Source organism: Equus asinus, chromosome 8 (assembly GCF_041296235.1).
Source record: "Equus asinus isolate D_3611 breed Donkey chromosome 8, EquAss-T2T_v2, whole genome shotgun sequence".
In the NCBI taxonomy this organism is placed as follows: Eukaryota; Metazoa; Chordata; class Mammalia; order Perissodactyla; family Equidae; genus Equus; species Equus asinus.
Window position 1 is genome coordinate 7,011,045 of NC_091797.1, and position 16,709 is coordinate 7,027,753.

Sequence of the window (16,709 nt, forward strand, 5' to 3'; positions counted from 1 at the left end):
GAAATTTTAAAAATAAAAGCATTTAAAAAGGTGTAGAGCTCACAGGGTTGGCACAGGACTCAGATGAAGTATGAAGTTTAAGTCCTGGGGCATTGGACTTAGCTCATAAGGCTTCCCATTTCTGACCGAATTTTATAGACTATCGCTTGGACAGACTTGTGCACACCACTACTACAATATTATATAACATCTATTGTAAGGTTACATGCCAGGAATAACAGTGAAGAGGGCAGACTGAGCCCCTATCTTCATGAAGCACCTGGCCACATTATGTTATAAATATTTGTGTGCATATTTATCCTCTGGCCTACACTGGAAGCCACTTTAGGGTGGAGATATGTCTTGTTCGGCCATCTGTCTGCAGCCTATAGCACAGTTCTAGTGAATCTAACTCTAAATAAATAGTTATAAAATAAATTTTAGAGAAATTTGTCTGCAGGACCTGAGTAAAAACCATCAGATTACATTGTATGATTAGTGGAAAGTGACAGTTTTGGAGGGAGTTGGGTAAAGAAAGAACGAGGGAGAGAGAATTATAAAATTAACAATAAAATTATATTTCCTCAAAGGACCAAACCAATTTTTGTTCTTAAAATAGTCATGGTTCTGTTCCTTTTCTTCCATCCAGAGGTAAGAATGGGAGCTTAGAAAATGAGTAAACAAGTGTCTTAGTCCATCAGCAATGCTATAACAAACTGCCACGACTGGACAGCTTATAAACACCAGGAATTTGTTTCTCAACGGTTCTGGAGGCTGCAAGTCCGAGATCAGGGTACAGGCATGGTCTTCTCATTGTAATCTCATATGGCACAAGGGGCAAGGGAAGTCTGTAGGGTCTTCTCAATAGGGGCACTAATCCCATTCATGAGGGCTTGATCTTCCCAAAGGAGGAGGAGCACCTCCGAAAGGCCCACCTCCTCATACTGTCACATCCGGCATGAGGATTTCAGCATATGAATTTAGGGGACACAAACATTAAGACCACAGCAATCCACTCCTGTCTGCCCTCAAATTCACGGGCTTCTCGCATGTAACATCCATTCATTCCATCTCAATAGTCCCAGAAGTCTTAACTCATTCCAGCATCAACTCAAAAGTCTGAACCCAAAGTCTCATCTAAAATGGTCTAAATCAGATATGAGTGAGAAGATTCATCCTGAGGCAAATTGCTCTCCAGCTATAAACTCATGAAATCAAACATGTTCTGTGTTTTCAAAATCTACTGGTGGGACAGGCATAGGATAGACACTCCCTTGCTCCCACCACTAGTGTTTTCTTCTGAACGTGCTTTCTCAATTTTTGTGGTAATGAATAGGCTAAGAATTTCCCAAATTTTTCAGTTCCGCTTCTCTTTGGACAAGCAATTCCATCTTTAGGTCATTTCTCTCTTCTCTCATTTTTACCATAAGCATTCCAGAGAAGCCGAGCTGCACCTTCAACACTTAGCTTAGTAATAGCTTCAGCTATGGGAGGAGATGATAAGTTAACTAGCTAGATCACTATGTGTATATAATCAAGTAATCATGTAGTATGCCTTAAATATGTACAATTTTTATTAAATAAATGAATAAAATTATAAAGAAAAAAAGGAATAGCTTCAATCAAATATCCAATTTCACTGCTCACTAGTTGTATGTTCCATGCAACACTAGGACCCAAACTCAATTCTGGCAAGTTCTCTGCCGCTTTATAACAAGGATGGCCTTTCCTCCATTATCCACTAACATGTTCCTCATTTGCATTGAGACCTCATGAGAATGGCCTTTCTGTCCATAATTCTCCCCACATCCTGTTCACGACCGCTTAGAGATTCTCTAGGAAGACCAAGGCTCTCTCTACAGCTCTCCTCTTCTCCTTCTGAGCCTTTCCCAGAACTGCTTTAACTGTTCATTCATGGCACTGTAGGCTTTTCCCAGCACTCACCTCAAAACTCTTCCAGCCTCTCCCCATTACCCAGTTCCAAAGCCGCTTCCACATTTTTAGGCATTTGATACAGCAGGACCTCCAATTCTCAATACCCATTTTCTGTCTTAATCCATTTGGGGTGGTATACCTAACAACATAGACCGGGTAGCTTATAGACACCAGAAATTTGTTTTTCACAGTTGTGGAGGCTGGAAGGTGGAGATCAGGGTGCCAGCATGGTCAGGTGAGCGTCCTTCCAGGTCACAGAATTCTCATCATGGTGGAAGCGGCTAGTGAGCTCCATGAGATCTCTTTTATAAGGGCGCTAATCCCCTTCTTGAGGGCTGGCTCCACGTTCATGACCCAAGTACCTCCCAAAGGCTCTGCTTCCTAAGACCATCACAGTGGGCATTAGGATTTCAGCATATGGATTTAGGGAGGACACAGACGTTCAGATCACAGCAACAAGTATGTTTGTGTTGATTTTGTTTTTCCATCCTGGATATTTTAAGTAATTAAATCCAATCAGTCAGCCAACAGACACTTATTAAGAACTTACTTGTGCAAACACTGCAAAAGGTACAGAGTAAGATGAAAAGACAAGCATCCATTTGGGTAAACAACATTGGTGATTTTGACAAGGGTTGCATGGAGTGGTAGGGAGAAAAGCAAGATTGGAAAACAATAAAGATAGTGAGGATAGCAGGCTTTCTCAAAATTTTCTTTTAAGTGCATGCATAATAATGGTACTAGCTAATATGTATTGAACACTTAAAGGCCAAGTATTGTTTTAAAATATCTTACATGTATTAAATTTAGACTCCCACAATAACCTTAGGAAATAGGTATTATTATTATCCTTCTCATTTTACAGATAAAGAAACCAATATACTGATAGGTTAACAAACTTGTGTATGATTATGCAGAAAGTGGAGGAGCAAGAATTAACACCCAGGATGGAAACCACTGTAATGGTTGCTAAAGAGGCAAGAGGGATCAAGGAAGAATATTACCTTATGATGGACAATACTAAGGCATATTTACATGCAAATTGGGATGGGCCAGGAGAGAGGGATAGAACTGAAAATACGCTTTCCTACTGAAAACATTTGATACTGCTTCTCAGAAGAGAAAGAATTAGGACATTTTTACCCTAAAAATCCTCAGTCATCTGATGAATTATTTATGGACTTGCTATCTATTTCTGTTTTGCATGACTATATGGTCCATTGAAACAAATATTATTTTTTTTATCCTTAGATACTTTGGATCAAATAGAAATTATTCTGCTTTAGATCTCCTTGTAAGGGCTAACAATAGAGACATGATAAATGTAAATTATTTATTGATAGGTAGTTATAGTGATGGATATAGATGTAGATATGAAACAGATATAGATACAAAAATATATGATAAATGAGAGAAAAAGAAACTCTAGAATCTCTGAATACTGCTTTGTTCAGCCTGATCTCTGTCAGAATAATTTTTCCATTTTTGCCACTTCATATACATAATAACTGAAAACAAAACTTGCATAGACCAAAATAAGAGTAAAAGAATCACAAAATATTCAGTTAGTTTTGTTTTTTGCTTGTTTGCTTGGTTTGTTGGTTCATTGGTTTTCTTAAAATCCTAGTAGATTGTTGTACAACTTGATAAATCTTCATTCAATTCAATTTTCTACCACGTGGAAAACTTTGCATTACTGGTTTCAACACACTGGATTAACCCATATACAGGCAAACATAGTGTTTGAGGATGTCAGTCTTTTCCAAGAATAAATGTGAGTGCTTTAAACTGAACCCTTTTAACTTAAAAAACATCCTTTTCCTTTCCTCAATTCTCTCTGTCACTTGAAGAATGGCAATGACAGACTTGAGAGGGAAGGCATGTAGGTGGCTACGTGGCATGCCAGAGCAGAGCTGGGGGACATCAGCCTGTTGTGCCCGATTCATATGCCTGACTTTCTTCTTATGCTTTGAAAGTCTGGGGAAAAGCTATCAAAATTATTTGCAAGAGCTGGACAGTGGGTAACAAGGAATTTCTGTAAATTCTGGAATGTAGAGGAATGTTAGTGAATTATTTCCTGAATTTTAAAGGAATTTGGAATTTGGTGCAAAAAATTTCTCATAAACAAAAGCTTGCCATAATGTTACTGTTCTTACAGCTTTTACATTTTTTCACACTTTAAAATCTTTTATCAAATACTGCTTTTTCTAAAATGTGTTCAACCTATATTCCAACATTACAGATGTGGATCTGAAGTAATACCATGACCTGAAGAATATCATGTAGGACAAAAAGTATCATCATTGGACTCCATATGGAGACAGTTGTGCAAAATGGCCAAAACAGCTTCTTCTCTGACAAGCTTGATTCTGAATCTAAAGTCTCAGCGACACCAGAAGATGAGTTGATTACTGGTGTCAACATAGTAGCATCTCCCTTACTGCCAAATACATTTTATGTTTAGTGAACAGTGACTAGCAAAAAACTGAGAAGCTGCAGCATTTGACTTCAACTTGCATTTTTGTTGCTGACTTCTTCAAGTAACTATTGCAAATGATAGAAAACCACACATTTTCCTTTTGTAGTTCAAGGCAAGGACAGCCTCTGCCTTTTCTTGTGTTACACTTTAATAATATGTAAGTGGTTTGTTCTTTCAGGAATTCTTCAGCTATCAAATAGGGCATCGGTTAGTTGCAAACTTAGATTGGGGTATTTTGAAGAATTTCTTCACTTTTTATTTTAAAATTAAAAACAATTAAAAAGACTTTTAAATAATATTTCTTTATTTTTATTGAAAAATAGGAAAGAAATCCTGAATTTAAAGGAAAAGGTTTACTTCATTGTTTAATATGATTCCAATTATTTCCTTTACAGAGTCATTAACTCTTACCTGATGTTGATTATTATAGACTAAATTTCTATTTCAGTTGTCATTTATCTAATTTTTCAGACTGAAAGCAAAATTATGGTTTGACTTCCATAAGGCATTACTTTCAATAAATATTATTTTCATGGTAAATTTATGTGGGAATTGACATAATTGGTACCTAATTAAATTTCAAGACTTGAAATGGTGCCAAATTTGTGGTCCGAAGAAAGACTCAAAATTTCTGAGCTTTACAGAATCAGTTAGGATGCTTCCCTGTCCCTTCTTTAACTGGTGGACAAGCTTATTAGTGATTGACACTTTATCTTTAGGGCAAACTCAACCATATGTGTTGGTCAATAAAATCAGCTCTAATCATCTAAATTTTCTATCAAACAATACATTTTAACCATAGGCCAAGTTTAAACAAGTTTATACAGGACATTTCTTCAACTTATCTCTATTTATATAAATATATAATTAATAAAAGAACATACATTGCAAGGTAATGAAATTTTCCCCATTTCTTTTATTTAGTTGGAAGTAACATCACACACTGTAATATTACAATGAAATTATTCTTTCACCAACACTAATGAATGTATAGTCTAATAATAAGGTGCTTGTCTTAGTCCATTCAGGCTACTATAAGAGAATACCTTAGACTGGGCGGCTTAAACAACAAGCACTTATTTCTCACAGTTCTGGAGACTGGGAAGTTCAAGTTCAAGGCACTGGAAGATTTGGTGTCAGGTGAGAGTCCACTCGCTGGTTCATAGACGGCCATCTTCTGGCGGGTCCTCACACGGTGGAAGGGTCAAGGGATCTCTCTGAGTCTCTTTTATAAAGACACTAATCGAATTTTTGTGGGCTTCACCTTCATGACCTAATCACCTCCCAAAGGCCCCACCTCCATATACCCTCACATTGGCGATTAGGTTTCAACATATGAGTTTGAGGAGGCTACATTCAATTTATAGCAGGCTCATTTTATAACAGAATTTTTTTCCAAATTCAATGTATTTTTTAGTGGTTATAAGATCAAAAGCAAACCAGGCACAGACTATGTTACAATATCCTGCCTTTGGGTTGAAGTAGAATGATCATGTAATGATCCATAATAATATTCAAATTCCTGATAAAAGCTTCTAAGTTAAAAGAATACAATGTTAAGAAACTTTCACCAAACCGTCATTCCCAATTTGAACAGCTCAATAATGCCAAATCCTTCCATAGTAATCAAAGGGATAGCAACCAGGACTCTAAAGGTTCTCAGTACAGGGAAGTGAGGAAGGACGTGATCCTGGGTCAATGGCTTGAAATCTAGTCCAGTTTTGCCATGCCGAGTTCTAGGTTTGTGACTTGAGCAAATTACTAAACTTTCCAAAACTCGACAGGGATTGGCGAGATTCGAAAGTGCTCTCTTTCCCAGATAAGTTTAGGACCCACTGATCAACACATGTAAGGCATGGGAGAAATGAAGATACATTTGTCAACTTCGTTATTGATAAAAACTAAGTTAGAGATGTGGATTCGACCTTCAACTAGTGAGCTTCCAAACACTTTGCCCCAGAATAAAACATTAGACTCCGCCAAATATAGTTTGGCAAGTTCAGTAAGAGTTCCTCAACATGCAGTAGAAGATGGACGTCCTTTGGAGTGGCTAGCTTCTCAGCAAAGAGAGAAAGCGAGAGGGGCTGGGCTGAGCTTGCACAATGCCTTCATCCAAATAGGAACTCAGGTGCAAAGAAATGCCGAAAATCATCTCTTTGATTAAAGACCATCCATATGTAAATACGATGCCAGAGAAAGTGTGATCTTCCTAGAATATCAGTAATAGAAATAGTAAACAGTAAATAGCAAAGTGAAATAGTGATAGAATCTGTATAATAAATTTTTTATGAGGAGTAAATGAGATAAGTTCATAGTAGTCAGTACTCAATAGATATGTTACTGCTTGGGGTTTTTTTTTAGTATTGCTGTTAGTATTTTAAAAATCTTTTATCATCGAGTTGTTTTACCAAGCCAGAAGTGTTTGCTTGGGCTCTTCTGATGCCTGTAAATGGTGTGGGATGCAAACTTTTCAATGTTAAAATAGGAACACATGATCTTGTCTCCTAAATGGTTAAATGGTTTACCTTTCACACAAAACTGTGTACCTTCATTGGTGAGTACAGGTTGAAAAAACAAAATACTACACATAAATTAGGGGAAAGAACTCGAAAGGCGAGAGTGAGGGAGAAGTGCTGTGAAGAAATAGGATGGCACAGTTGAATGGGCTTACATGTTTTAAAAAAAGAGTAGATAAGAAAAAGACAAACAAAGAGATTGAAAATATCAGGAGAAATGGCGATTTTGAAACAACTACAGCATTTTAAACCAATGGACTCGAGCTGGAGAACTGGTTGGGATGCCATGGTGGTGGGGAAGTAGCCAAGTAAACACCAGTGGAAATGATGACCAACTGTCTATGGTAAAAGGGGAGTTTTGGGGGCCAGCCCAGTGGCATAGTGGTTAAGTTCGTGTACTCTGCTTTGATGGTCCGGGTTTTGGGAGTGTAGATCCCAGGCACAGACCTACGCACCGCTCATAAAGCCATGCTGTGGCCTCATCCAACATACAAAATTGGGGAAGATTGGCACAGATGTTAGTTCAGTGACAATCTTCCTTAACAAAAAAAATAGTGGAGGTTTTTCTTTCTTTTCTTTTTTCTTTTGAGGAAGACTAGCCCTGACTAACATCCACCATCAATCCTCCTCTTTTTGCTGAGGAAGACTGGCCCTGAGCTAGCATCCTTGCCCATCTTCCTCTACTTTATACGTGGGATGCCTACCATACATGGCTTGCCAAGTGGTGCATAGGTCTGCTCCCGGGATCCAAACCAGCGAACCCTGGGCCACCAGAGTGGAGCACGTGAGCTTAACCAACCCAGCCGGCCCCGGAGTTTTGTTTTTTCACAAAACTTCAAACATACGCAAAAGTAGAGAGAGTAATATGATGAAGCCCCCATAGCTATCTGCCAGCTCAACAAGTATAAAAACATAGCCAGTCTTATTTCATCTAATTGTTAAGAGTATACTCCACCCTCCATCTTCAAGATGTTTTGGAAGCATATTTCAGACATTAAAGCATTTGATTTGTAAATATTTCTATTATAGCACTGTCAGCTAAGGAGTCTGCAAAAATTCATAACCATTATTAAATTTAAAAAATTAAAAATGATTTCTTACTATCATATACCCAGTTAATTTTACCATTTTCCTGTCTTAAAACCTTCTTTAAAACATAGTTTGTTTAAATCAAACAGACCAAATAAGTTAAACCAAATAAGATTCATATATTGTGATTGGTTTATATGCCTCTCAAATATCATTTGATGTGTAGACTCTTCCTCTATTTTTATTTTTGAGCTAAATTTTGTTGAAGAAACTAGGTCCTCTTTACTGTAGAGTTTCCATGGTTTCTTGTCTTTCCCTATGCGAAGAATTAGGCACTTCTTCAAGGAACCCAAATTCCTTTTGGTGTGAAACAGTATTTAGAGATCACATATGGGAGCGAGAGCTGCTCTTTGCTGCTGCGTTGTCATTTTTTCCCAGCGTTTTCAGTAGTCAAAGCTAGGAAAGGTTTTTTGTTGTTGTTTTGGGAAAAAATCTCATAAGCTAATACTGACACTCACAATCCGAATTAAGAGCTATATGGTTTTCAGTTGACCCACTTCCAAACAGGCCAAAAACCTGTATTTTGAATGACACCATCGTGATACACATTTGATTTATCGCACATCAACACACATCTATCTCAGAACAGCTGTGCATCACAGCCACCAACACATAATTACTGAAGACAGTTTCATATTTTTCGGTGGTTCTTTCTGTCTTTAAGATTCTAGTAGGGCTGTATGCTCAAATTACTGTTTTAAATTCATTAGAATAGTTATTTTATGTGTTTTTATGCTACCAACTAGATACACAGTTAACATGACTTATTTTACTTTACCTGAGTTTTAAGAATTGCTTTTTAAATTCTTATTTTATAATTATTTAATATATTTGCCTGGTTTCAAATTCAAATCTATATCTCAAGATATATTTTAAAACATTTGGTTTCTATTGTTTTCATCTCCACTCTATTTCCTACCTCCTCCTGTAAGTAACCATATGTTTGGTTTACTCGTTTGTTGTTAAATAGAAACAAATAACACATAGAGGTGTAGAGAGTCATATTCCGCCATTATTAAAACATAGCCTACTCTATGCAGTTTTCTTCCCTGTGTTCTTTTTAGCTCACACCGTATCCTGGGCTCACTCGGAGGCAGGTTGTGTCCTGTGGAAAGCAGACTCTGAGATGGAGATTAACGTGCAGGCGGTTTAGAGCTGCTATGGGACTACCCCCCATGGAAGGGGAGGGAGGGTCGGGAAGGGAGCAGGATTGGCATGAGGAGAAGGTGGAATGAGACGCAGTCTCCCTGCAGGCTTCTGCCAAGCTCATGAGGAGTCTGAGCTGGACTGACCCAGGGTTGTCAGAGAGAGGGTAAGGATTCCAGGCTGTTATGGTCCCTTGTTAACCAGCCATTGGATGTAAACTGCCCCAGGAAAGAAAAGTGGGATGAGGCTACACTCTTAGATGGAAGTAACTCATGAAGAATGCTGAGAGGGAAAGTCTGTCTGCAGCAGCGCCCCTGGAGTGGAACGAGGGGAGAAATCCTTCGCTCCTAAAGGGGAGCTGGGCAGATACCACAGTATCCACTGCACACTCCACGGTAGGATATGGAGATATTCCTACTTGCTTTTCACTGCCTGTGGTGGTACAGTAATTTACTTGAGCAGGCCCAGGTACTGATGGACATTTAGGTTGTTTCCAATTAAAAGTAATTTTGATGTATTAGTTTCTAGCATAGCAAATTAGCTCCTGGCCGCTACCTCTCTCCTCAAGATCTAGACTGAAGCCGCTGTAGGAGGAAAAACTTAAATAAATCACATAACACACATATAAATTCCATTGAATTAGTCATATACCCAAGAGAAATGAAAACGTATGCCCAATTTTGTGATATAGGAATTATATCTCAGTTAAGCTATTTTAATAAAAAAAAATCCATGGGAAATCCCTCAGGATACAGATAACTGTATTGACATGATGTGTGTGAATGTTTGGGAGTAGGGTATGTGCTGTGCAGATTATAGTGTGTGGGACAAAGCACGTCTGGCCTTGCTAAGAGAAATAATAAACTGGGGAGAAACTGGAGAAGTCGTGCTCATGTTTTTCTGGCACCTTTATACAGGGACGTTCTTTGCTGGTTTCTGTAGTGAAGGAATAAGAACCAACAGCACCACTGACACGAAAGTCCATGGGGTAAATTCTAGGTGCTTCTGAATCCCTGTTGGCTTCTGAATCCCATGTTCTAAGAAGTTAGAAACATGGCCTGAGGTGTTCAATATTCTAAGGATGGTTGTTTGCTCCTGAATTTCAATATTTTGCCCTCAGCCCCAAAAGTTTATAGAAACTCCTGCTCAGCTTCTCTACTTCTCCCCTGCCACATGTAAATTTGCAAATACTTCAAGAGAAAATGGAATACTGAATGTCAAGATCAACATTTTATGCTCCCCTTCTCTCTGAGACATTGGCCCCTCAAGTCCTTGCTGCCTTGGTAGTTCTCTATGGTCTGTAAACAGATTTTTACTTAAATTCTACTCTATTTAGTTATTTTCAAGAGAGGTTTAGTTTCCAATCAGTTATTCTATCATTATCAGAAATAGAAATCTATCACTCTTTCCTTTTTTTACTAAACTTTGATTTTCTACTAACTTTATATTTCAACAGTGCCTAGACCAACGGATGCTAGCTAACAAGATGACTTTGTTAGAATTAGAAAAAGTAAGCCATCTGGCTGGATAAATTTTTAAAATAGACCTTTCTGGGCAGATAGCTTGGAGAAAAAAAATGTGTATTAAATTCTAGACTCTAGTCTTCTCCATCGGCTAGGTTTTTGGACAGTGCACAACTTGTACAACTGTACATGGCGACCCTGTGCTCACTGCATGTTATGTGCTTTATAAATATTTGTTAAATGTATGAATTTTATTCTATATGAGGAATTAAACTTAACTTTCTATTTTACTTCTAAATATAGATTATGTTCATATGAGTCCCATAAACATTACAAAGTATACACAATTTAATGAATATATCAAAATAAAATAGGTTGGGATATTACCAAAGTTTATAGACTAACATATTTCTACTTTTATGTAGTTGTTTTGTCATTAGGTTGCTAAAGTCTCATATTTAGGACATTTGTAGACTCATATGTGTCAGTTGGTATTATACACAGTACACAGCAGCCATCCAATTTGTTCTTATCCTCCAGTGCAGCTAAATGTTGGAAACACCACATGTTAACATCTAAGTTCACCTGTATGTGCTCACAATAGGTATTCCTTTCAGTTTCCATGTTTTTCTTGATCTATTATTTTCCAAGCTCCCCAGCCTTGGAATGGTATTTGAGAAACTAATACTTAACAGGAATTTGAAAAATACTTACAGCATATAATTTCCTACTTTTTTATTTCCATTCTTTTTCCTTTATGCCCCATATGTAATTCATTAATGTCTTTATTCCTTCACCGCCATATCATTCACATTCTTTTTACTTTTTAGCCTCCAGCAAGTATAGGACTTAATTGCGTCAGCCCTGTATTGCTTTCCCATCTTTCAGTTGCTTCAGTCAGTTTGAAGTTGGTACTTATCAAATTTTATTATACTATCAATAAATATACCAATAAAGGAATGAGTTTAATCGGAAGTAGTATGTGGAATCCAGATAAGAGTGGATTTATCATAGGAGAGCAATAAAGTGAACTTTGAATAGGATAGTGAAGAGATTGTGAAAATTTTAATTAAAAGATAAAAATCAAATTAATAATTATTCATAGTATTTGAATTATTGAGGAGGAATTTATACGTCTGACAGAGAATCTGAAGATGATGGGAGCGTAAACACCAAGGCAATAAAAAAAGAGACAATTACAAGATCCAATTAAAACCAAAGGTTCCATAACAAAGAACACATCACCCTAGTTCACTGTGTGGCTCAACTGCGGTAAAGAGCTACACAGTAATAGTATCAACATTAAATACTTTAATCAAGACTGTAATCAACTAAAATTATGATTATTATAATGCCAAATATTCATAAAGCCAAAGATGATTATGTATGACACAGATGAAATCTTGCATGAAAGGAAGTCCAGAAAAATGTATGAAATTGAATAAGTAATACACAATATTGTGAATATGTTACTCAGAAACTTGGAAGCTAATACCAGAATAAATTGATAAAAATGTGAAAATTGTTTGAGCAGGGAATCAGGGATAATAGTAAGAATTTGGTACCGGGAATTATTTATTCTATGTTATAAGCTATAGAGAATTTTTTATTTAAAAAAAGGCCAATAAGGGGCTGACCCCATGGCTGAGTGGTTAGGTTCACGCACTCTGCTGCACGCTGCCCAGTGTTTCGTTGGTTCGAATCCTGGGCGCGGACACGGCACTGCTCGTGAAACCACGCTGAGGCAGCGTCCCACATGCCACAACTAGAAGGACCCACAACGAAGAATATACAACTATGTACTGGGGGGCATTGGGGAGAAAAAGGAAAAAAAATATCTTTGAAATCACCAGCTCTTTAAAAAAAGGACAAAGGCCGATAAGAGATCTGCCAGTGAAGGAATAATTGGTACTAGACTATCCTTATTGCCACAAACAATTAGAAAAGTGTAAAAAAAATATGAGGAATGCACACAATAAAGTAACAATACAATGTCCAGTATCTGATAAAAAAATTATTAGATATGGAAAGAAGAAGGAAACCGTGGATCATAATTAGGATAAAAATGAGTCAAAGGAAAAAGACCAAGAAATCCTAGCCATTATGTAATTATCGTAGATGGACTTTAAAATAGTTATTGTAAATTTGTCAAGGGCTGAAAGAAAACATGAACTTGAATAGAAAAATGAAAACTATTTAAAAAACAAATATAAAAATAATCATCAAAAATAAACTATAAAAAAGAAACAAGTAGGACTTCTAAAGGGAAAAATATAATATTTGAACTATATTGGCTTACCAACAGATTATACACTCCAGAAAAAAAGATTACTGAACTGGGGTACACAGGAATAGAAACTAACTATGCTGAAATAGACAGATTAAAAGGAGAGAAAAAAAAAGGACAGAAATTCAGTGTCCTGTAGGATATAACAAGGGGTAATTGGAATTCCAAAAGATGGAGAGAGAAAAAGGGACAGAAAAAATATTTGGAAAAACAATGACCAAAGTTATCTGGATCTGATGAAAAATATCAACCCATACATCCAATATCTCAATAAAACTTAATAAAAAGAGAATTATCTCTGACTTTTCATCAGAAACAACAAACCAAAGACAGTGGAACAACATATTTCAAGCGCTGAGATAAAAATAATTTAAAAACTTTTCAACACAGAAATTTAAATCCAACAGAAATATAATTCAAAATAGTGCAAATTAATGACAATTTCAGGCAAAAAAAAAAGAGAGAGAATATGCGTCCCTCACACCTACATTACAAGACTCGTTAAAGGAAGTTCTTGAGGCTGCAGGGAAATGATACAAAATGGAAACGTGAAACTGCAAAAGAGAATGAAAAGTGCCAGAACGCGCATGAGACACAAGGAGGAGGAACAAGTAGAAAAGAAAACACGGCAGCGGCAGAGAGGGATCATCTCATGGGGGTTTAACAGGATGCTCTTTGTCAGTTGATATCTAGATAGATAGATATCAGAGATTGCCTGTACTCCACACATCCTCAAAAGCTTTCCTCCAAGTGTTTAGTTTAATCCAGGATTCAAGTAATATTTTAGCAATAGAGCTTTACTCAAAGAGAAACTCATGCAGAAAGCCAAACTATAAAACAGTTAACAGTAAAATTACCCCTTTGTAATATGGGACAGAAGCTCCACTCACAGTCGTTCTCCTCCTGCTCAGCAAAGTTCCCTAAAGTTTTCTGAGAAACAGCCTCTCACATCACGCAGTATGAAATCATTTATTTAGTCAATTAGTATTGCTATCTTTACAGAATCTTTTTCATATTTCTCAGAAACTTATCAAATTCCTACAGTGCACCTAAGATAGGACCTTCAAAAAATAAATTAAATAGGGGCCAGCCCAGTGGCGCAGCAATTAAGTGCGCATGTTCTGCTTTGGCGGCCCCGGGGGTTTGCCGGCTCGGATCCGGGTGCGGGCATGGCACCACTTAGCAAGCCATGCTGTGGTAGGCGTCCCACATATAAAGTAGAGGAAGATGAGCACGGATGTCAGCTCAGGGCCAGTCTTCCTCAGCGAAAAGAGGAGGATTGGGAGCAGATGTTAGCTCAGGGCTAATCTTCCTAAAAATAATTAATTAACTAATTAATTGATTAAAAAAATCTATGGTAAAGAGGAAACTATTGGAGTTGTTTTTGTAATACCAATTGACTATTTCTTAATTGATTCCAAACCAACTTTATTGGTTTTCTAAGCTCACTAATCTGAAAGGTCACTTGAATTCACCCAAATTGGTTACAGGATGTATGCTAGCGAACCATCAAAAACTTAAGCAGGGGCTGGCCCGGTGGCACAGCTGTTAAGTTCATACATTCTGCTTCGGAAGCCCGGGGTTCGCAGGTTTGGATCCCAGGTGCGGACCTGGCACCGCTTGGCAAGCCATGCTGTGGTAGGCATCCCACATATAAAGTGGAGGAAGATGGGCACAGATGTTAGCTCAGGGCCAGTCTTCCTCAGCAAAAAGAGGAGGATTGGCAGTACTTAGCTCAGGGCTAATCTTCCTCCAAAAAAAAAGAAAAAAGCAACAATAACAATGTAAATAGAATTTGTAAACTACTGATTCAAGGGAATGAGAAAGTAGCCCTTAAAATTACCACTCAATAGAAGGTTAACCAAGAATCCGCATATTCTGCAAGTAGTTGTGTCTCTACTCTGTCGGGAAGATAAAAAATGAACGCTTCCTTCACTTTCATAATTTTTTACATAAATGTAAAAAATGGGCACATAATTTTCAAAAAATTCATATGTTATATTTATATTTAAAATTACCTATTTACAAGCTTGGAATATTGTACACACAGTTGAAATACAGCCAGGAAAGCCCTCTGTCTAGACTTTGCCTAACTACTTTTGAATATTAGTTTGTAACCTTGTTTATAAAGTGTGGATCATTCACTCGCTTCAACTTTCTTTAAAAGAGTGAGAACAAAGGCCATCCATCAAAAGCCAGAGATAGAATTAAAAATTCTTCTGTTAATACAGAGGTGTAAAAATGAGAATACATTGAAGATGTATTTAGAACCTTGAGACAATTTGTTTGAAATTTTAAAAAAAAGAACTCTGTTATTGTTACTGCTCAGTACAATGAATGATATTCTTGTTGCTGTGTGGTAGCATAGTACATTGCCATATAAATTGTTTAGGAAGGGCTGGGAGTCATTATTTCATTATTTGTCTGGAACAAAAATAAGAACTGGATTTGAGAAATTGCAGGAGCATCTGTGAGTACAAAATTTTTCTCTTTGGGAGGAAGATAACATGCAATATAGGTGATTATTTACGATTTCTTGTCCTTAATGAATCTATTATATATCACTACATTGTAACTTGTCATAACAACTGTGCATGTTACATTTCCATTTTCTTTTTAAGAATTCTATCCCAGAAATCTAACTAAGCAGATTACTATATATTAATCAAATTCAAGGGAAAAAATTTTTCAACACTAGAAATTATCTAAAACTCATGTGATTGGATTTTAATATTCTGATTTAGTATTTCTGGGTACAGGTTAGACTTCTTTTTGCAAAATGAAATTTCCATATTCAAAGTGAAAAAGATTTACACGAAAATTTGGAGATCAAACATCCCAATCTGAACAAGCCTGCCGGGAGCTAATGTGTGAGAGAACTCAAGAGGCGTGAGTCTATTAAAAAACAAGAAAGGAAAGAATTTTGAATTCATTCAAATCTAAAGGCTGTGGAAATTTTTTCTTGCCGTTTTTCAAAGCCCCAGGTGAATAAATTAATATTTATTTTTTAACCCATAATATGTGAATGAGATGGAATCACAGAATTCTAAGAAGTATCTCAATAGGATAATCGTAATTTAGACCATTTTTCACAGCTTTCTGATGGCTTTGTATTTATTTAAAAACTGTAGCTTTCTCTGTACTCTTCATCCTCGTGAATAATAAGGATCTTCATGAACAAAGAAAAATATCTATTTAAATACATACATGCGTTGTGCCATAGCTGAGCTATGCTAAAATAAAGTTCCAACATTCCCAATCGTTGCAATCAAAAGCATTTTTCTAAGACCATATCATTTTTTGTTTAATTTTCTAATTGGAAACTACTAATTCGTATGTTTGCGATGTTTCAGGAGTGGTAGATGTAAACTTTGTTTTAAAATGTAAAAACTGTGATAAAAATAAAAATTAAATCTGCAAACCTAAAAGATGAATGCAGCCCATAAAAACTTTCAGCTGACAATTGCAAATCAATACTTTCCGTCCTGCAGCTTCCAAGAGCCAAGCGTTTCTGTTTTCCTCGCAATCAACTGACTTCTTTCCTAAACTTACTGTGTGAAATATTGTTTTATTTTCTAGTTCAATCATTTTTGACACTTGACGGAGTGTTACTTGTTCAGAGGGTTTCCAGTACATTTGAGCCTACGTCAGAAAGAGGGAAACAAATGTTTAGAAGTTTCTAAACTAAGACTATAAGTTAAAAGATGAAATAAAATATATTCACCCTAACATTTCCAAACAAGATAAAGGCCTTATTCTAGCATTTGTTTATAGATGGTATTACATTCAATGAGAAACCAAGTTTTGAGGATGCA

General features: G+C 36.7%; 1 protein-coding gene across 1 annotated transcript in view; it reads left to right on the top strand.

Annotated features, from left to right (window-relative positions):
• The window catches only part of LOC106842352 (protein eyes shut homolog), a 1,064,587-nt gene that overhangs the window by 586,504 nt on the left and 461,374 nt on the right, over positions 1-16,709 (top strand). The window lies entirely within an intron of this gene.